At 33.4% G+C, this 23114-nt stretch overlaps 1 non-coding gene across 1 annotated transcript; it reads left to right on the top strand.

The window, feature by feature from the left end:
* The first annotated feature begins 20179 nt into the window (after positions 1 to 20179).
* Positions 20180 to 20283, top strand: LOC116134822. The gene has a single exon (XR_004128810.1). It is a non-coding gene; the product is annotated as a small nucleolar RNA R71 (small nucleolar RNA).
* Positions 20284 to 23114: the final 2831 nt, after the last annotated feature.

Raw genomic sequence — 23114 nt, 5'->3', positions numbered from 1 at the left:
GAATGTCTGCATGTAAAAGAGTTTTCGACGGAGGTAGATTATGGATCTGTATCGCAAACACATCCTGACCGTTGAATTAGTTGATGAAAATCATGATTTAATGGGTCCTACCCACTTGAAAAGTATTTAAAAAGTATATTAATTCGAAGTTGATTGTAACGTTTGCCCTAGTATCAAGGGTAGGAATGTTGAGTAGGATGGGACCAGGTCGGTTAGTGGGGTCTTACTCTTGTTGGGTTGCTTTTGTTTTTTCATATAAATATAAAGAACCATGCTTAGCTCATTATCATTTGTTTAGAAGTAATTAACCAGTCATTTCAAATTGCCATTTATAAACAGTAAAAATAAAGTTAGAGTTAGAGATGATCGTCAATTGTTGTCTTTAAGTATAATTACGTTTATGGGTGAACTAACGGTGAAGGTTCCATGTGATGAATGATGTAATCATATGTCGTAATAAAAACTGTATTTTATACATACTTGCCTGTAAAATAAATCAATTTAAGTTACAAAAAGACTTAGTCCTGCATAATACGAGTTTCAGCTCTCAGCTGTCACAAGTCAAATCTTCTTGCATTATTTGTTAAATGTCATTATATATATGCATAAATTTTCAGTGATGCCTTATGCAAGCAACTGAAAGGCTAATATTTCAATTTCTACAAAATAATTATTACCTTTTAGAGTCTTAAATGTCCTAGCATGGTCGTAAGTCAGAATCATATTACCGTACCACCGGCAAACCAATGGCAACCAACCATATATAATATCAGTTAGTAAATCAAATATTGATTATGATACTCAAAACTAGAACCGTCATAACTCATTGACAATAATCCTCTTGAACTTAATAAATATTTACATAAGAAATTATATGTGAGAAGCTTTATTATTTATGGACTAGAATAACCCTTATTTTAATATTGTCTACATTTTTAAAATCCCAAATCTGTCATTAAATATCTATTTTATTATTTACCATTGTTATAATTAGGAAGTATATCTAAATATTTTAAAATGTAGAATTTGGACTAACGACTTAAACCCCAATGGTAAACGTAATTAACTCGTTTTAAACAGTTAAAATAAGAGAATCAAGAGCGAGTGGTGGGTTAATTGGGACTTCACAATGGAAATATTGTGGTAGGCTAATGGCCTTTGAGGAGTAGCTGATTGTGAAGTGGGTCCAAGTGGGTCACGTTTCTCTGTTTGTTTGTAATCTAACAACGTGGAGACCAGTCACCTATTTGTCTGTGAGCAATGTTAAATCCACGCCGTTGTTTCTTTTAATAGTGACAGCCCAATTATGAGATAGATTTATTAGTGGCCCCATTGTGATTCAATTAAATCACCACGTGTGAAAAATCAAATAAGGATATTAAAGAGAACGTTTGGTTCATTATTTTGGATAGAATTTTAAGAATAATATTAGGTAGTCGAATAAAGAAGTATTACGAGATAAAATTTAAAAATTTATAAAAAAGCCCATAAGTTTACTAATGTAATTAAACACCCCAACATATAAAATGATAAAAATACCCCTACCACCTGTAGTACCAAATTCTGACCACCACCACCAAAATCTGGTCGAAAAATTGCGTTACGACATAGACCGGTTGGATCTGTGTCGTAACGTGTCGTTGTAGCCTTTTTCGGCCAGATCTACGGCCTGCTATGGCAACCGACGGCCAGAAAAGGCCAAAACGACGGCCATCTTTGACCGTCAACAATGGCCAAAGATATGGTCGTCGTTTTCGGTCAACGATGGCTAAGGTCGTCGTTGACCGTCAACGACAGCTAGATCGGTGAATTACCAGCCAGTTCCAGTTGGTAATTCACCGTTGTGGCAGATTCTGGCTACCACCGACAGTGGTTGCAGAAATCTGCCAAGTATGGGTCACGGGGGTATTTTTGTTATTTTTTAAACTTTTTTCAGGGGGTATTTAATGAAATTAATAACTTTATGGAGTCTAAAAGTAATTAAAAAAATTGGGTAATATTTCTAGAATAATATGCCAAAGATTATTTGGAGAATATAATTGGAAATATGGGTAGGAATAATGAATCAAACACAGCCAAAGCGTTCACGATTGCGAAAGTAAGGTATTGCATCATTACGTAATTGCCATATTAAAAGGCGAAGACCCAATAATTGCAGATTCTAGGTGGCATTGCCATTTGCCATTAGCGCATATAATTTATATAGTCTATCAATTATCAAAGTTTATACAAATAAATGAATAATCTTTAATCTATCAATAATCTTCCCATTGAACATTGGTTATGGTAATATATGTAAAACCTTAATATGGCAAATACTTTTACAGAGAGGGTGTTGAATAGGAGATTAACAAATTTGATAAGGAATAATAGAACTCCGAACTACTCAACGGCAAAAACAATAAATAACTTGAATGAAAAACAAAAAATAAACAAGTTAATGACAAATGATAATAAATGAGAGAGAGAGAGAGAGAGAGAGAGAGAGAGAAATACGCATAGATTTATATTGGTTCGAAGTTATACCCACAAGTCTCATACGTCCATTTATTCAAGGTAACTTCCTTAAAGTTTCACTATAATCACATTTCGTATTTACACTAGTTTTCATAGGATTTTGTCTTTATTATAGATTGTTATAAAAAAAAATATTATTCTAAAATAATCAACTATTATATTAGTAACCTCAAATAATAAACATTTTTAATATAAAACAATAGAATTAATGTCAATAAAATAAAAAGACAATACAATAAAATTAACAATACCAACAACTTGATCACGTTTAGGAAATCCTTCTGAATGATAGAATGAGATCTGGAGAATACAACCTTAGGAAGAATGTCGAGGCCTGTGTAACACATAGTTTTCTTAAAACAGATTTACCTCTTTCACTCGGGTGCACAAGGATTTGAGCAGCGTCTGTTTCTCAGGATACAACAACAGATGAATAGCAAGAGAAGCACCACTTTTTTATTCTAACGAACTGAATAAAGTTTTAACTCCAACAACAAAAAAAAAAAAAAACCTTAAAAACTAGAAAGAAAATAAGAGATTGAAAGAGCTCTTAATTTTTTTTTGGTGTGTTTGAAATGAGAGGAAGAACATCTTTTTATACTACTCAAAGTGGGACAACACATTGAATTCCACCATTATTTTCCACCTTTTCACTTTCTAATTCTTAAAACTTCCTCCATTAATCCACTAACCTTTCACCTTTCAAATTCTCAACTTACACCACCAATTTCATTCCATTTATTTCATTCACTTTAATAAAATATTCCAACATATATTGACAGGATTTTGTCTCTAGCTTTATAGAATTTCACCCAAAATATAATAGATAAAAAGTTATGTGAATGATTACTTGTAAACTAGGCTAACACACAATGGATTCAAGTGTTCTCTCTAAAGATGTTAGTTTAGTACAAATGAGAGAGTGATTTTTGAGCTCTAGGATTTGCAAGATTGAATATTGGATAATGCTGTGTTCTCTCTATTTAATTCTTGCAATAAATCATCCTTTTAAAGTCTCCACCAACCCTTGATAGATTAGAGTCGTTGTTGTATTTAATGCACCTCTGAAAAGCTACAGAACTAGAGGAACGGGTGTTCCAACATCGAGAACAAGCATTCCTAACACTAACGAGTAATTTAATTTGAAATCTAGGGTTTGGAACGGCCGTTATCCTATCATGAACAGGCATTACCTTATCACGAACAGGCGTTCCATTATGGACCTCTTAATATCTACAAATTCCAGAACCTTGAACAACTTCTTGGAATCATGTCGTTCCTTCTTGGAATGGCTTGAAGAAAACTAGGAACGAGCGTCCGTTGAGGTCATTCTTGATTTACTTGAAGTTTCTCTTAACCTTGACTTATAGCTTGAAAATTCTAAATCCAAAATCTTGACTTCATCTTGGAACAAGCATTCCTCTTCATGGAACAGGTGTTCCTTTTCAGTTTGCAAAAGTGTCAAGATTCCAAAATTGTGAAAGACTTGATGGAACAATGTCATTTATATGGAACATACTGAATGAATAGTCGTTCATCTTGGCCGTTCTTTCTTACATCACAAATGATGTTCACTTTCACAGATGTGAGTTAGCTTATTTGATTAAGTCTTGATATGTTAGGAACAACTAGTTGGGTTGGTCGTGCAGATTGGTTGTTCCAATTTTGACTTGAGTTTGCTTGAAAAGGATTTGTGCTTCATTTTGGACACAACTGTGAACGAGCAATGGGAACGGTGTCATTCCAAAATGGAACGACTTGATCGGAGAATATTTTATAGAAAAGCTAGATAGGACGCGCGTCTCATATGCGTGAACGGTCGTTCCACCAAAAAAATCTGCATTTTTGTTTTGGTTATGACTTATGTCATACCATTGCACATTGTTAAACTATGAATCACTCTTTTTTATTAGTTTTGACATATTAAAACACATGAGGCTCAACAATATAATAATCAATTGAATTGTTAGGGATGTCAAGTGAACTGAAATATTTTAAACCTATAAGTTAACTCAATGTAAAGCTTTAAATGATATATGAAATAATTATTTATTTAAGCCATGTAATGTATGATTTATTCCCTTTTCATGAGATTGTCATAATATCTTTCCTATATTTCTTTCTTTAAAAAAAAAAAAAAAAAAAATTGTTTTGAGACAATTAATTCTGTTATTAACTATTTAATCAATGTAATTAGTTAGATGAAAGTAATTATTAGATCTCTATCTATGGGTGTTCTAAAATACCAGGTACTCGAATCGGACCCAAAAACCAGGTACTCGAAAATCCTTTTCTTATTCAGGTTACATTATGGGAGAAAACCAGATTTTCAGTTCAGATACCAGTTTGGTTGTGCAAGAATCCAGTTACCTGAACTGAACCAAACCAGTTTTTAAACATATTCTAGTATTCTATGCTTAGTTAAAAATTATTTGAATTCATTCTGTGCTTCGTCTCTTCTAGTCTTCCCGGAGCCGGAATTTGCTTAATCAAACTGTGCATCCCGTCTCCAAATACCAAGCGTCTAGGCCTTCTCTTTTATTTTCACTATCACATTGTCACTCTCGTCTACCATCCCAAATCTTCTCTTGTCCCTTCTCTTTTCTTCACTAAACGTAACGTAACGCCTCTCTAAAGGATTGTTGGCTCTTTAAGCAGCTCCCAAAGCGGTAAAGTAAGTTTCTTTTCTTCTTTTTATGGTTTCTCACCCTCTGATTTGTGCTTAAACTACAATTTTACGAATTTCTATTTAGGGTTTTGCTTTAACGAATTTGGAATTTTGATTGTAGTTGACTCGTTCATTTGTTGTTTAATTTTTAATTTTTAATATTTAATTTTAATTGTTTGTATAATCTGCTAATAATGAATTACTAATTTATTTGTATATATAATATTCCCCATGCAACATTGTGCATAATGTAATATTTTTTTTTCAATTAACAAAGATATACAATCAAATATTTTAATTTCACTGTTATTAAATGAGATTTTGAATTCTCACAATAATCATACAAATTAAATATATTAACTTCGTTGCTATTATATGAGATTACAAATTCTCACCATAATTACGTAAAAAAAAAAGTAAAAAAAATTGATGCGTGTATTGAATATGTTGATCCATTATAAACCGCGAGTCTATGACTATGTAATAGATTTAGAAGTAACATGATCTCTTAGTTTTACAATTTGGAATTAAAAAATAATGATTTCCGGTAACAAAATAGGTAATCTATATAAAGGTTTTCTAAGATTACAAATAAATAACATTTCCTCTTGTGATGAAAGAGGATGACAAACCCTATATCTAAAAGGTTAGATGGCAAACTCAAAAACCCAACCCTCAAGCCACCCAATCAACACGGCTGCGAAAAAAAGTCCAAAAATATAACCGAATTGGGAAATCAGACTGAAACAGGTCTGGAAAACCGGTTTTCCAAAGTAACTGGTTCGGTTTCACTTTGCAAAATTAAGAAAATCGAAAATCCCGTTCAGCTAACGGTTCAAATGTGATTTTGAATCGGTTAACTGAAACCAGTTTTACAAACCGGTTTCCCCCAAAAAAAATTAAAATCCATGGGTCTGTTTGGTTCATTATTCTGATAGTTTTTAGAATAATATTTTGAAAAAAGTTAAATTAGGCGGGTATTATGATGTAGGATTTGGAAATAACAAAAATACCTCCTATATTTGTTTATTTACTAAACACCCCTATAATAAAATATTAAAAGTTAACAAAAACACCCTCAAAACACCATTAAATATAGATAACCGGCCACCACCGTCGGAGGGTGACCGGAGTTACTGTATCGGTGCATGACCGGCTGGATCTTGCCGGTCGTACGTCCGTGGATCTGGCCAGAAAAGGCCAGATCTCAATGGCCAAATCTAGCCGCATTTAGTCATCAATGACGGCCAAAGATACGGTCGTCGTTGACAACTGGCTATGGCCAAAGTCAACAGCCAGATCTTTTGCCGTAGATCTGGCCTTTTCTGGTGGATCTGACCGGAAAAGGCTAGATCGGCGCACTACCGGCCAGATTCAGTAGGTAATACGCCATTACACTGGATTCTGGTCTGCTTCTAGCAGTGGTGGTAGAAATCTGGTAAATGTGGGTTGCTAGGGTGTTTTTGTAATTTCTAAAAAAAAAAAATATTTAGGGGTGTTTAGTTAAATTAACAAATTTAGGAGGGTTTAAAAGAAATTGAAAAATGTAGAATAATATTTGGAGAATAATGACATTTTACTGTTTAACTTTATTGGGAATACTAATAATAACATTCCGAATAGCGTAACAAACAGAGCCCATATATTCAATAAATCTACTTTTGAAAATTAAACCCTTCATTGTGATTTCTCATCTTATAAACCTAATCCAAATAATTCATCATCTCATCTGCTCATCTTCTCAAACACGCCTCTTCTCAAATCTTGCCCAAATCTTTAAGTCGTGTCATGAGGCATTGGTGATTCAAGGCCAGCCACACAAGGTTGCAACTTGCGGCATTGACGACCATGCATAAGCCTTCTACTTGCGATTTTGCTAAGCTTCGTCGGGCCACCACCACCAAGTCGCAACTTGTGGCCTTGGATACTGACGTGGATGCCATTGATGATTATTTTAGTTTGTGGGATTGTTTGATTTTGGGTTATGGTTCGATATTGATTTCTAAGCTGTATTCAAATTGGGTAATTCGATTTGATTTAGGATTTTGAGAGCCCAACATGACAAAATAAAATATATGATTTTGGATGGCTATGAGCCGTAGAAAAAGTTTAGCTTGAAAGAGATGGCCTTTTCTTTTAATCCAAAAGGCAGCCTCTAGTCTTATACTGCCTAATTCTTAAGCTTCAAGTTGTAGCAATGTTAATTTTATTATAACCTAATCACTCTTAAAGAATCAAGTATAGTTGCTCCAAGGCTAATAGAAATTAATTTCATGGAAATCACAATCAACTTAATGTGATTGATGTTGAAACTTATGCATATAATATAATATGAAAGTGTTATTTAAGGCAAGTTGAGACCGATTAAAGGGACATTCATCGCTAAGTCTCATTTGGTCGGTGGAATAAGTCCTTTTAAGACAAAGACTTCCAATTGCAGAAAAGGAACGAAATACAAATAATTGAATAGTGAAAAGCGACCGTGATTTCCCTTCTTTAAATACTTTGTTTTTATCAACCTTTACCCTTTGGCGTATATAGTATGGTGTCTAGTCTAATAATGCATGTCCATTGGACCAACCTCTATCTTAAAAATATATTTTGACTAATTTTAATACATTATAAATGTATTTCATGCATTTTTAATTTTAATAATATTCTATTGCAATTTCTTTACAACTTACATCAATGTTATTGGTATTTAGAAAGAAACCTCTTGCTTAGTTTTATAAAGACTCTTTAAAATTCTTTATATTTTTTATTACTAAATATCAATGTTACAATTTATTAAGACTTAAGTACTTTAACACAAAATGTATAAATAAAAGGGATATGATCAATATTTTCTTTTCTTAATTAACATTTACTAATATCCTGACCCAACAGAAATAATTTGTGAGGTCAAATATTAGTTCTACATGTTAAAAATATTTTATAAATTAAAAAATTTTAAGACATTAGCGGGCCTAATGGGTCAACAACACCCACGAAGCCCAATGTGGCTCCGTCCTTGCCTAACAGGTTATGATTGACTCAATGAAACTCGAGGCTTTAGACAAATTCTGGGATTTTTCATGCTTAATATAAGGGGGGGGAAAAAAAAAAAAAAAGTTATGCTATATATATAAATTTGTGATCTCGTGGTAGTTGAGTTAACAAATTAATTCATTTAACACATCATCTTATAATTAAAGAGAGTTTGCCAAATTAATTATCATATAGGTTGAGATCCCAACTTTGTATATATAGCTTTGTAGTAAAAAAAATCATTTAAATTTTATACCAAAATCTAAAACATGCCTAAGCTCTCTTGTTTAGTTTTAAGAGAACATATTTTTAAAGTGGCAGATATATGTTTATTTGTATAATCCAAGGTATAATATGAAAGGATATTATAAAGAAAAAAATTTAATACATTAAATGAAATACACAATTTCTTAGATATTTTTTTTATATATAAAATAAGAGTTTAGGAAAAATCTAATTGGGATAATGCAATAACCACATTGGGTTTTCCAAAATTATTAGTCAAATGTTGATCTAAAAGGTATTCATAAAGAACCTCCCCTTACGTTCTGAAAATTATTCAAAATCCAACATTAACACAAACACATTTTAAATTCTTTGTTTAAGAGATATATTTATTTATTTATTATTATTGAAATTGAAAAGTAGCACATTTAACACAAAGTAACACTTTTAAGTTTTCTACTAAATCTATAGATGAAAATACCCCCGCATAAAAATAAACCTAACCTTTTCCACTCCATCTTCAACTTCATTCACTTTGTTTTACGATTTAAACTGTGTAATATGCTTGTTCTCCTAATTTTTTCGATAAACTTATTGTGAAATGTTGTTATGTTGCTTATTTTTTATTGAGAAGTGTAGGGATGATGGGTTTAAAGTATAGAGAGTTTTTCAAGGTTTAGTTTGACTTATTTATTGAGTTTTGCTTCAAAATATAGGGTTTTTGGTCTAGAAAGAGACACTGGCTTGGTTGTTGTGTTATTGTGTGAATTTGTGTGGATTGAATCGGAATCAGATAGTGAAAATGACAAACGGAGACTTGCGTTCTTTGACCAAAACCTATGGATTTGACTGGATTCGGACATTCGACAAAAAATTGTAGGTTATTTGGTGAAGAAGTAATCGGGATTTGGCTGAATCAGGGGTTTGGACTGGATTCAACCAGGATAGGTTATGTCAAAGAGTAGGAAAAAGTTTACTGCTCTTTATTCGCCATGGAAACAAAATAAATTTTTTTTTTTTTTTTAACCACAACTAGTTGCACTTTCAAAACCACAGCATCATATTGACATATTTTATATTTTTGGCAAAAATAATAGGCGGCAAATCTTCTCCTTATCAACTATATTGGTTTTTTTCGTTTGCTCAAGGCTTTAGATTATTGGTTTACTGATACCTTATAGATAATGTACTGAAGGAAGTGAACGTTGTTTCCAGTTCTTAGTGAAATTTCGGAGAAATGAATCACTTGCGAGATAACGCAAAGAAATCTGAGTCCGAAACAGGGGCGGACGCAAGTGCAAAGTGTCACAACCTTAGAGAATCGTGCGGCCTTAGAGCCTAAACTGTGGTGGTTGGCTCAAGTAAGCTGGAAAATACACACACAAAGAACTAAAGAAAATCTAAAGAACACAGAAAGAAAAAGATAGAGAGAAAACTCTCTTGTATTATTATTGCTTTTAAAATATATAATACAGTGCCTGAAATGAAAATAACCTAATACTAGTTAACTTTATATAGGAATTTACAAGTTAATCTGAGAGTCTAGATACATACAAATCTAATAGATTATGTTGATGCTCGTTTTTGGCACCAACCAATTGTCACGTGGATATCACTATTTAATGAATTAATACACGTGATAATGGATATACGAAGTGAAATAAATGCAAAGAAGACTTTTAAAGTGGTTCGGATGCTAAGGTAGCAAGTCCTACGTCCACTGATTTGTATTGATATTAGTGTGGGTCAGGTCGTAAAGCGGACTGACGTACATAAAAGTTATGAAAAGTAAGTGTTTTCTTTTACAAGAGAGAGAGAGTTGTTTCCTGTAAAGAATGGCCGAATCCCCTTAATGGAGGGGTCTTCTTCATTTTATATCAAACCGAAGCGTGTAATCATCATTAAATCCATGGGTTGGTGTGATTGTCAGGATATAATCCGGCTTTACGTCCCATTTTCCTTTTTCCAAGCTGACTTCGCACGACTTGCTGCAGAGGAATGGACGCGTGTGAGCTCCATATTATTTTGCAGGTCTGACGTGTGCGTATTGCCCTGACGGGAGCAGGTCACCCTTAACGTGACTTTCCCACGTCAGCCCTTTATTTTCCCGGGNGCCGAATTATACGGGAATTATACGGGAATTATATGCGAATTATACGGTTAAGACATATAATTCGCGTATAATTCGGCTGTGCTTATAGAATACGGGAATTCACGTTTTATACGTGAATTATACGGTTGGGCGTATAATTCGCGTATAAAACGCGAATTTACTAACAGGGAGATCAGTTGGGGTTTAAGGATCATTACTTAAAAAAAAAAAAAAAATTCCCAAGTTAGAAGTAACAGTTATAGATGGAGAGACTTAGGAATGACAAAATTTGGGTTTGAACCTGCATCAAATTCAATCTAAACCACATTGAAAAATCTAAGAACAGGCTTGGGTTGGGTGGATATTTTTGTGTAGCATCCAACCCACAAATTTAATTTTTCAATCAAATATTTATATGTTTACTCCAACTTTTTGTATTTTAAACCTAATATACTATGTGTTCAATTTAAAAATTGAATTATATTTCTATTTAACTTTTTTTTTTTATGCATACATTTGTTAAGAAAGCCTAATAACGACCAAATGAGCTCAATCTAAAAAGTAAAAACTAGCTCAACGAAACTTCAAGTCAAAGCCATTCAATAAGGTCTATTGATGTTTGTTCTCTACAAACATTTTTTTGTTTTGTTTTGTTTTGTTTTGTTTTTTTTTTTTTTTTTTGACCCGATAACTCAAGCCACTTTAATGGGACAATACTCGTGGTTTATGGTGTGGACTGTGGAGGTGTGAAAATATCTAATGAGGCTTATTGAACTAAAATATTTCTTTTTATTATATATACTTAGGGGTACTTATTGAATATTTTGGTTTAGTAAGTATGAAAACATTTATTTACAAAAAGTCTAATATGGCATTTGTTTTTTTATTTGAAAGTTGAATGCTTCTGTTATAAGTGTTGAATTGTTTGCTTTTACAAGTTTGATGGGTATGTTTATTTTTTTATTTTTCAAAGTCTAATTATAACTGTTGAATTGTTTTGTTTTTATATACAGTAAATAAATATAACTATTATATATATGTTATTATATTGTTATCATATAATATTAAAAATTTATTATAATGAAAAAATAAAATAAAAAACCTGAAAAAATACCGAAAATATATAATACACAAGGGTTTTATTAAAATTGGAACTATAAAAATTTGATAGGGGTATTGTTGACAAATGAAAATTATCATTGACACACACACACACACACACACACACACACACACACACACAAAGGCCCCAACTTTTAGAATTTATTATATGAGTAAACAACTTTTTACAGCATAAGGTTTGCCTTACTGACACCTACCAACTTCACAATAAATGCAACAATAGTAGAAATTAAATTAAATCCGAACACAACTCAATTATAATCGATGCGAAGTAATGAAAAGCAATATTCATCATTTAATTATTCCAAACCAACGTTTATCATTCAGCAAGTTCTATGAAAATATTAAATCATAATAGACAACAATATTCATCACAAGTTATGCTCAAATCATATTAAAGTATCGAAATCAATCATGAAACGAAAACAAATATAATCCGAAGCATAATACTACCAAATGTCCTATAATCGGGCTCATCCAACTAGTCGAGAGCTGATGAGGAGAGTCGTGGAGTCAATCCCGATCTCGCCTATGCCGTAACAAACAACCGGGAGCTTAGCCGCTCATGGTGGTGATGACGAAGGCCGAAACGGTGGAAACGGAGCTGACCATGGCGGAGAGGAGGTAACCGATAGCGATATGATGCGAAGAAGGGGCGAAAATGACCAACGGACAGCCCGGAATACGAACAGCCGCACTTCGCCAGAAAATGTTAATTTTTCGGCGGGTCTCCGAAAAACGGTGGCGGAAATGGGATCCGAAGGTACCGATGGAAAGCTCTGGTGATAGGGAGTTCAGATCAGGTCCTGGGGAGGTGAGAAGTTGCCGGAAATGAGCAAGATCTGGCCTGGAAGATGAAGAGGTGCGGCGGCAAAATCGCGGATTCCGGCAGTTTTCGTGGCGGCTGAAGCTAGGGAAGTGTAGATCCGACTGTGGGGTTGGGTGATCGACCCTTGGGGAGCTGGAACGTCACCGGAAAACAGCCAAAACTGGCCGGGAAGACGAAACGACATGGTGGGAAGATGAAACGCCGCGGTGGGAAGATTGGTTCACGGTGGTGATGAAGGGATGATGGTGACCGAAGCAAGGGGAAGCCGAATCATCGCCGGAAAAGGAGATGAAGGGTCGCCGGAGCTTGATCGGAGAAGGTGAAGGGTCGCCGGAAAATGATGATGAACAGCCCCCCTGTTCACGCGAAACTGCATTTTCTTTTATAGAACAAATTGCAAAATATCAGTTTGGTCCCTGCACAATTGAAAAGTGACAAAATCAGCCCCTTAAAACATGACATTTTACCCCCTAAACAGCATAAATGAGACAAAATCACCCTTAATCCATAAACCACAACCTAATATCAACTCATATACTTTCCAAAATCATTCCAAACATGTTAAATTCATAAGAAAAATATTAGGAAGCGATTTTCATGAATAAATTCATAAATTCTTTAATTATCTCAATGTACTTCAATTTAATCACACATGGGGTATTTTTATCACCAAAATAGAGTCACTTTCATGACTCTAACAGCTAATCCTCTTGAACGATAGACAAAATCAGATTTCTTCGACTGGAATGCTTGAATAGGTGAAGAATGCAAATATAATTAGTTTTGCTAAGATCAGAAGAATGAGCCCTAGACAAGGTGTTGCGATTTGGAATGCGAAGAATAGAATGAGTGACTTAGGGATTTTGGGTAATGCAAATACGCGAACCCATTGGAACTTAAAAGCCTTTGCAGATATATTCAAAGATTTTAAGATTTTAAGAATTTAAAAATTAATTAAAATGAAAATATATAATAATTACTAATCCTAATTTATAAATTTGTATTTGTAATTTATAATTATAAATAATAAAAAGTGTTGAAATCCAATTATATTTCAATATTTCAGTTATTTTATTATATTTCATAGTGATTATATATTTTTTAATTACAAAATGTCACTAAATATAATATAGAAAATATTTTTATAATAATAAATCAAAATTATCATAATTTATAAATATTAAAATTAAATATTTTTACAAAAAACGTGGACTGATAGACCCACGACATGGTCCAAGGCACGACACGATATATAGCGAGCTGTGCTGGGAGCCTTCAAATTTGGTGGGCTAGCACAGCACAATAGGACACGAATTTTTGCAGGCTTGGGCACGGCACGACCCATGACATGATGAGCCTTGAATTTTTAGGCATGGTACAGCCCATCGTCGGCTCTAACCCCACCCCACCCATTTTTCATTCATTTGCTATAATCTTAAGTTAGGTAATATGCTTAATTAGTCTCTGTAGATCGGCCTTTGTTTGCTGCTAATACAAGTTGTAAGTAGAGTATGCATTAGCAGTTTATGAATTTTATTCAGTTTGAATTTGATTTGTATTTTGTATCATTAAAGCCAAAAATGGTACTTAATATTTACATTTATAAAATTATTAATGATTTTGTATTTTTTACAATTTTTTGGCCTTCTCAAGTTTTTAAAAATAAAAATAAAAGTAATAATTTAACAACTGATTAGGAACTGAAATTTGGGAACAAATATTTGCAACGGATTGAAATGTGTTGCTACAATTTTACAAACAGATTATTTTTTTTTTCATCGCTAATTTGTTGATAATTTATTTTAGCAAATTTCTTTGATCTAGCTAGATATAGCAAAACTCGACCTGCCCCTGTCACCCCCCGATCCCAACCAAATTTCCTAGCCCTTGACCTCATACCTGATCCTATATGTTAATGAGTTTTTTTTTTTTTTAATGACATATATGTTATTGCTGAAAATTTAAGAGGAATGACAAATAGTTGTACGCATATTAATTATGTTTTTTTAGCAAATTTTTGTCACAAAATATCACATTTAATTTGACTAAAATATTTTGTCATTAATACCTCGATTTTAACATTTATAAATGATAATATTTTTTTTTTTTTTTGTTAATGATAAATGATTCTTTTGTGACAAATTAGTTTGTAATTATAGCATGTATTATTAAATATAGTGACAAAAGTTTTGTATGACAACTATGTTTATCATAATAAACAATTTATTTTAGTGCTTAAATTTTAACTCAAATGTTTTGTCATTAATACCTATATTTTAGCATATATTATGACAAATTTTTTTTGTAATAATAAATAAATTCTTTTGTGACAAAATAATTTGTAGGTATAGCATGTATAACTAAATTTAGTGACAAAAATGTATTATGGCAAAATATGTTTGTCACAATAAACAATTTACCTAAACGCCAAAATTTGGCATCAAAAATTTGTGACGAAATGTTATGATAAAAATGTTTTTTCTTCACTATATTTCTTATGGGTTTCTTTATTGTGATAAAATATTTTGACAATATATTTTTTAGTCACTGTATATTCTCTTTATCATACTTAATGTGATGTTTCTTTATTTTGTCATAATACCTCTATTACTTGTGACAAAATAACATTTGACAAAATAAATTTTGTCACAATATAATATATTTCTTGTAGTGAAAACTGAATAAATAAATAAATAAAAGACTCAATCAAGGTTAATCAAATCACATAAAAATATTTCTTCAATGAGTAATACTATACTTACAATTGAGTTGTACAACTGAGTCATACAAATAGACAAAAAACAAAGGATAGAATAGTCATTTTACATAAATTTTGTGAAATTTTGTCTATTTGTATGACTCAGTTGTAAGCAAAATATTATTGTTCTTCATCATTTTCATGTGATTGCAACTCCAAATATGGTTTTAATCTTCGGCCATTAACTTTAAATATGTCACCATTCTTTGGATTCTCTATCTCAGCAGCCCCATGAGGGTAAACAATGCAAAGAATAAAAGGACCTAGCTATCTAGAACGTAACTTACCTAGAAAGAGATGCAACTAAGAATTGTATAAAAGTACTTTCTGACCTGGAGTGAATGAGCGTCTATGAATGTGCTTGTCATGAAAGACTTTCATCTGATGGTTGTAAATATTCACATTCTTATAGGCCTTCTTCCTAAGTTCTTCAAGTTCTGCCAATTGCGACCTTCTTTTTGAACTGGCCTTTTGCATGTCAAAATTAAATTTCTTGATCACCCAATATGCATGATGTTCCAACTCTACCGGTAGATGACAAGCTTTCCCATACACAAGTCTACAAGAAGACATCCCAATATGTGTCTTAAAAGTTGTCCTATATGCTCACAAAGCATCATTAAGTCACAATGACCAATCCTTTCGATCTGGTCTAACAGTCTTCTCCAAGATCTACTTAATAGAACTATTTGAAATTTCACCTTTACCTCTAGTTTGTGGGTGATACAGAGTCGCAAACTTGTGTGAGATGGAATACTTTGCCATGAGATTTTGAAAAGTCTTATTGCAAAAGTGAGAACCACCATCACTAATTATAGTTCGTGGAATACCAAAATGAGATAGAATATTGTTTCTCAAGAATGTAACCACAACCTTATGATCATTAGTTCTACATGGAATTACTTCAACCCACTTGGACACGTAATCAACTGTGACCAAAATGTATAGATAACCATAGGAAGAAGGGAAAGGCCTCATGAAATCAATACCCCACACATCAAAAAGCTCAACTACAAGAATCAGATTGAGTGGCATCATATTCCTCTTTGAAATGCTTCCCATTCGTTGGTAGTTATCACATAAAGAACAAAAAACATATGTGTCCTAAAAAAGAGTAGGCCAATAAAATCCAGATTGTAAAATTTTGGCAGCATCCTTTTTAGCACTAAAATGGCTTCCACAAGCTTGGTTATGGCAAAAGGAGATGACACTTTGGACTTCACTCTCTGGCACACATCTTCTAATAACCTGATCAACACAATATTTGAAAAGATAAGGATCATCCCAGAAGAAATTCTTAATTTCAACGAAAAGAAAAAAAGTTTTGTCTTGCTTAGTCCAATGATGTGGGAGTTCTCCTATAACAAGATAATTCACTATATCAGACAACCAAGGTAAAGTATCAATGCTCATAAGTTGTTCATCAGTAAAAGATTCATTCAAAGGCAAATTTTCAGAAATAATTCAAGACTAATGTGAGATAAATGATCAGCAACAACATTCTCATAACCCTTTTTATCTCTAAATTCAATGTCAAATTCTTGCAAAAGCAAAACCCAACGAACCAATCTTCGTTTACCATCTTTCTCAACAAGAAGATATTTCAAAGTAGCATGATCAGAAAATATAATAACTTCACAGCCCACAAGATATGATCTAAATTTTTGTAATGCAAAAACTATAGCTAACATCTCTTTCTTTGTAGTAGAATAATTCGATTGTGCAACACTGAGTGTCATGCTAGCATAGTAAATGACATAGGGTAATCTGTCACGCCCCCTCCTGGGTATTCCCTATCCCGTTGGATCTGGGCGCTCCAAGGGACTCAAGAACCAAATAAAATTCCATAAAATACAAGGTATTACATAATCGACCTAATCTCTGTCCTAAAACAGCTCCTATAGCATAATCTGATGCATCACACATACTTTCAAATGGTAAATCCCAATTAGGTGGTTGAATGATAGGAGAAGAAGTCAACAATTTGTTAAGCTTTTCGAAGGCTTCTAAGCAAGAATCATCAAAAACAAAAGATACATCCTTAACACAAGTAAATTGCATAAGGGTCTAGAAATTTTACTAAAATCTTTAATGCATCTTCTGTAAAAACTAGCATGCCCAAGGAAAGATCTGACTTGTTTTACCAATTTTGGAGGTGGTAAATTAGAAATTAGATCTACTTTTGCCTTGTCAACTTCAATACCTATGCTAGAATTATGTGACCAAGAACTATACGTTGTTTTTACCATAAAATGACATTTCTCCCAACTCAGCACTGAATTCTTTACCTTCATCTATGCAAAACTAAGGTTAGATGATGTAAACATTGATCAAAAGAATCCCCATAAATAGAAAAATCATCCATAAACACCTCAAGAAATCTTTCAACGATATCAGAAAAAATACTAAGCATGCATCTCTGAAATGTAGAAGGGGCATTACACCAACCAAATGGTATTCTCCTACATGCAAAAGTTCCAAAAGGACAAGCGAAAGTAGTTTTCTCTTAATCCTCTAGAGCTATGGGAATTTGATTATAGCCTGAATAACCATCTAGAAAGCAATAAAAATCATGTCCTGTAAGCCTATCAAGCATTTGATCAATAAATGGAAGAGGAAAATAATATTTTCTTGTGACTAAATTCAATTTCTTACAATCAATGCAAACACACCAGCATGTAGTTACTCTAGTAGGAATCAATTCATTATTAGCATTAGGAACTACAGTAATCCCTAATTTCTTCGGAACCACATGCACTGGACTTACCCAAGAACTATCCGAAATTGGATAAATAATCCCAACATCTAATAATTTAAGCACTTTAGTTCTTACCATCTCTCTAACAGGCTTAGAATTTCCTTCAGGATGGATACGATGCATGCAATCCATTGGGTTGATTCCTTTAATGTCAGCTACGATCCATCCTATTGCCTCTTTGTTCTCTTTTAAAACATCCAACAATTTTTCTTTTTGCTCTACATCAAGAGAAGAAGAAATAATAATAGGTAAGGTTTCATAGTCTTCCAAAAATGCATATTCTAAAGTATCATGTAATGGTTTCAATTCCATTTTTGGTTGTTTTTTAGTTGATAGATTGATTGGCTTCTCTAAGGGTGGGCATTGCTCCATTGACTTCCATCTTTTTGTATCCATGATTGGAGCCAAGTCAAGCAACTCATTAACTTCTTGAATAGCACTGCCAACATCAAATGATGAAATAGAGTGAGTTAAACATATTTCTAGGGGCTCATCACAATGGTTGTAATCAAATGAATCTTCAACAAAAGTTTCAACCATATCCACTTTCACATATTCATCATTGTTAGATGGTTGCTTGATGCCATTAAAAACATTCAATTCAATCATCATGTTACCAAAAGACAGTTGCATAATTCCATTCCTACAATTAATAGTAGCATTAGATGTTGCCAAGAAAGGATGACCTAAAATAATAGGAATATGTTTTTATAAATTTTGCACAGGTTGAGTATCAAGAACAATAAAATCAACAAGAAAATAAAATTTGTCAACTTGCATAAGTACATCCTCCACAATACATCGCAGTATCTTCACAGATCTATCAGCAAGTTGTAAAGTAACATAAATTGGTTTTAACTCACCAAGCCCAAGTGGTAAATACACTGAATATGACAAAAGATTAACACTAGCTCCTAAATCCAACAAAGTGTTATCAATTATGTGGTTCCCTATTGCGCATAAAATTCTAGGGCAACCTGGATCTTTAAACTTCAGTGGAACTTTGCATTGAATAATAGAGCTAACCTGTTCAATAAGAAAAGATTTCTTGTGCACGTGCAATTGCCTCTTTTTAGTACATAAATCTTTCAAAAATTTGGCATAGGAAGGAACTTGCTTAATAGCATCTACTAAATGGATATTAATACTTACCTACTTAAAGATGTCTAATACCTCACTAGTTGTCGTCCTTTGCTTGACTTTTGATAGTCTTTGAGAAAAAAGAGATCAAGGAATGTAAGATGATGAATCAATCACTTTCAGATCTTCTTGTGACGAATCGTTTGATGTAGTTTGAATGAAGTAATCTGAGATGTTTTTGTCATTGGATTCTCCATCTTGTTGTCTACCATTTTACCACCCCTTAAAGTCATAATTGACTTAGCCTCCTCTCGCTGGTTGCTAAAACTCTTGACTTCATGAACTCCTTTAGGATTGGTATTGCCTGACTTGGAAATCTTCCTTTCCCAATGTTCTTTACTAAACTCTGAACTGATGTGGCTAGCTATCCAATCATTTTCTCTATATTGGATGTAGATTGCGCTTGAGAATTCTAATTGTTTCTCACTTTATTCTTCAACTCAACTATGGCCTCACTTTGTTAATCTATAGAACTTTTTGTAGATTTTGCCAATTTTTGAATAGCCTCCTTCCATGGCTTAAGCTGTGAAAAATTTTGATTCAACGGTTTGAAACTTGGTGGAGGAGCTTGAGCTACTGTGCCATTATGTTAAGGACCTTGCGACCATGAAAAGTTGGGATGATCCTTCCATCCTGGGTTATAAATATTTGAGTAAGGATTGTAGGTAGGTAATTTTCACAATAGGTTGAGGAAGTTAACTTGGCCACAGTATGTATCATTTTCAACTTGGTTAACAATATGATCCATATGGTTATTACTTGTTAAAAAGGCTAGCTGATGAGAAAGCCCTTCCATCTTGGCTTTCATTTCTTTAATTTCTGAATTTGATTCACCACTTTGGATTTCATACTTCCCTCTTATTTTCCTATCATTCCTAGAAGATCTACTCCTTTGTTGAGAGTTATCTGCTTGTCTTTGAAAGAAATCCCAAATTTTTGTCGCTCTCTTAGACATAAGCTCACCTCCACTTGTTGTCATCAACCACTCTTGAACATTTGGCAACAATCCTTCTAGAAAATATTGGCACTGATGCCATTTTTCAAAACCATGATGAGGACACATCAAGAGCAACCCATTAAATCTCTCCCAAGTTTTATAGTATTGCTCATCCTCCTTTTGTGAAAACTCATAAATTTCCCTTCGAATAGAATTAGTCTTATGAACAGGAAAATATTTATTCTAAATTTTTTGAACTATTTGTTCCCAAGATTGAATACTATTAGCCGGTAATGTGTTTGTCAGTTATCTGTCAACTTATGATTCTAGTGTGGTAACACTAGTCATGGTATGAACACTTCACTTTGAATATTGCACAATCATTCCTATTTAAATTTCCAGTGTGATAAATCTCTGTCTAAATGACCACTTTCAATTTATTCTACTTTTCATTATATTGTGTGGGCACCTCAGAGTCTGAGTGTGGTCATACACATCTGGAAAATATTTTACATAACACGTATTGCATTTCAATATTCCATTAAGCTGTTTTTTATTCTCTTTTGAGATATTGTTTGTAGTCCATGACACTTATCATTTATTCATATAATGTGCTGGAAAGTTTGTTTACAATTGTTGGTGGTCCTAAGAGAATTGGAATAAGCTTTTCATAAAGGTAAAACCATAAAGCAACTTGTTAGCCACCTATCCCCTTGCATTGGTTGGATATTTTCTTTATAATTTCTTCTCCAATACAATTTCAGTTCAAGCCTAATAATTCCTTTGAAAGTACTCTGCATATTCTAAAAGGTTTATTTTGTTTTACATTAGGTTTCATATGCTTAGGTAGGCTTATAGATACCTTCATCAAATACTTTGTTTTTGTCCTTGCTTCTACGTTGGTTACATAGCTGCTGTTGAAGCATTTTCATGCTGATTCAACTGGAGTGTGTCTTTGGTGATTGATCCTTGAAAGATCCTCAAGTCTGACCAGGTGGTCTCGTGAACGTGGAGCTTGTTGTGGTAGTTCGAAGTTCAACCAAAAGGTGGAGTTTGAAGCATTGCAAAACAGAGAGTGTTCTTGCAACCGAGGCTTAACTTTGGCTCTGTAATTGAACTGTAAATGTTTACCATAGTGGATTGGCTTTATCTGAACTTGGTCCCATGGATGTAGACATTTTTCCGAACCATGTAAAATCCCTTGGTGTGCTTTATTTTATTTCATGAATGACTTATTTGTAATGGTGTTGAATGAACACGAAAATCAACTTAGCAACCCATTCTACGTAGGTTTAATCCACTTAGTAAGTGATTAAAACTCTCAATTGGTATTAGAGCTTGTTTTGGAAAGTTATTTCAGTTGATCCTTGCTTGCTGATTGTGTTTTTATCGCATTTTTGTATCTGTTTTCGTCCTGGTTGTTTTTCATGTTTTTCTATAGATCTGTTTGTTATAGACCTTGTGACCACTTTGGATCTATGTCGCCACATCAGTGTTGAACTTTTTGACTGTGAGCACCTTTGTGTGTGTGTTGTAACCTTTGTCTTGCGAACTTGAGTGTAACCACCGCAGTCCTTGTGTGACAACACTAATAGTTTTGTTTACCATGAGCTTTTTCAGTGAAGAAGGGTCTACCAATAGACCACCCTTGTTAGAGGGAACCAACTATTCCTTTTGGAGACCTAGGATGTTGCCTTTTTGAAATCCATTGATGAGAGGGCTTGGAATGCTTGTACAGTTGGTTGGCAAAAACCTAAAATTGATAAAGCTAGTAGAAGTAAAGGAAAAGCCTTTGATCAATGGACCAAGACTAAGTTAGAAGAGTCTAATTTTAACTTTAAAGCCCTTCATGCCATTTTTAATGTTGTTAGTATAAGTCAAATGAAAAATATTGCTAACTGTGAAACAACAAAGGATGCATGGGATAGACTCCAAGTTGAAAATGAAGGAACCGATATTGTGAAAAAGACCAGACTTAGAAGATTAATTATGGACTATGAAAATCTTGTTATGCATGATAATGAAACCATCACTGATTTTCATGGCAGATTATGTGATATCACTGATGAGTGTTTTGCTTTAGGTAAAATCTTTTCTAATGTTGAAGTTGTTAGGAAGGTGTTGTGCTCCTTGCCTCAAAGATTCACGTGCAAGGAAACCTCCATTGAAGAATGCTGCAACCTTGACAAGATGGAACTAGATGAACTGATTGGATCTCTACAAACCTTCAAGCTTAACCTTAAAAGATAGGAAAAGAAACTAGATAAAGGCTTGCGCTGAAACATGAGGTATCTTCTGATTCTCTGGTTATTTGTGATATAGTGATAATGAAGATGATGAGTTTGCTTTAATCACTAAAAACTTTTTAAAATTCCAAAAAACATGAGAAAGCCAAATGTGGTTAAAAAGGGAAAACAACCCTTTATTAAAAGGTTTTCTAACCAATCTGGTCAATGTGGTTTCTCAAAAAGATTTTCGAGAGAAAATGAAAAAAATAGGGATCAAATGCTTGGAGTGTGAAGGCTATGACCATATTCGGTCTGAGTGTGCAAACACTCTAAAGAAAAAGGGAAAAGCCATGGCTGCCACCTTGAGTGAGAGTGACAACATTGAGAGTAAGGGTGATGACACCAATAAGGATGAACACTTTTTGTCCTTTACGGCTAATCAAGAGGACAATGATAATGTGTCCTCGGATGACTCAAGTGATGTCTACAAAAAGCAACATGAGGTTTATGACAAAATGTATGAGGCATGGTTAAAAGCCATCAAGAGGATTAAGTCTCTTGAATATGAAAAATCTTCCTTGAAGATAAGAAGATTTTGAATGATAAATTGAAAGCCTTATTATCTGATCTGTCCAATAAGGAACTTTTGTTAAACCAAGCTTTAAATGAACTAATTGAGGTTAAAGCCATTGTTGAAAGGTTGAATGCAGGTTTATACAAGCTTGACGAAGTTCTTAGCCAAGGGAAGACCTTCGGTGATAAATTGGGTTTAGGATTTTTTTATGGTGTGAGCACATCCAAACCTAGAGTGAC

The sequence above is a fragment of the Pistacia vera genome, unplaced genomic scaffold, assembly GCF_008641045.1.
Source record: "Pistacia vera cultivar Batoury unplaced genomic scaffold, PisVer_v2 Contig291, whole genome shotgun sequence".
In the NCBI taxonomy this organism is placed as follows: domain Eukaryota; kingdom Viridiplantae; phylum Streptophyta; class Magnoliopsida; order Sapindales; family Anacardiaceae; genus Pistacia; species Pistacia vera.
The sequence above is the reverse complement of the archived record's forward strand: the minus strand, read 5'-3'. Positions and strand labels throughout refer to the sequence as shown.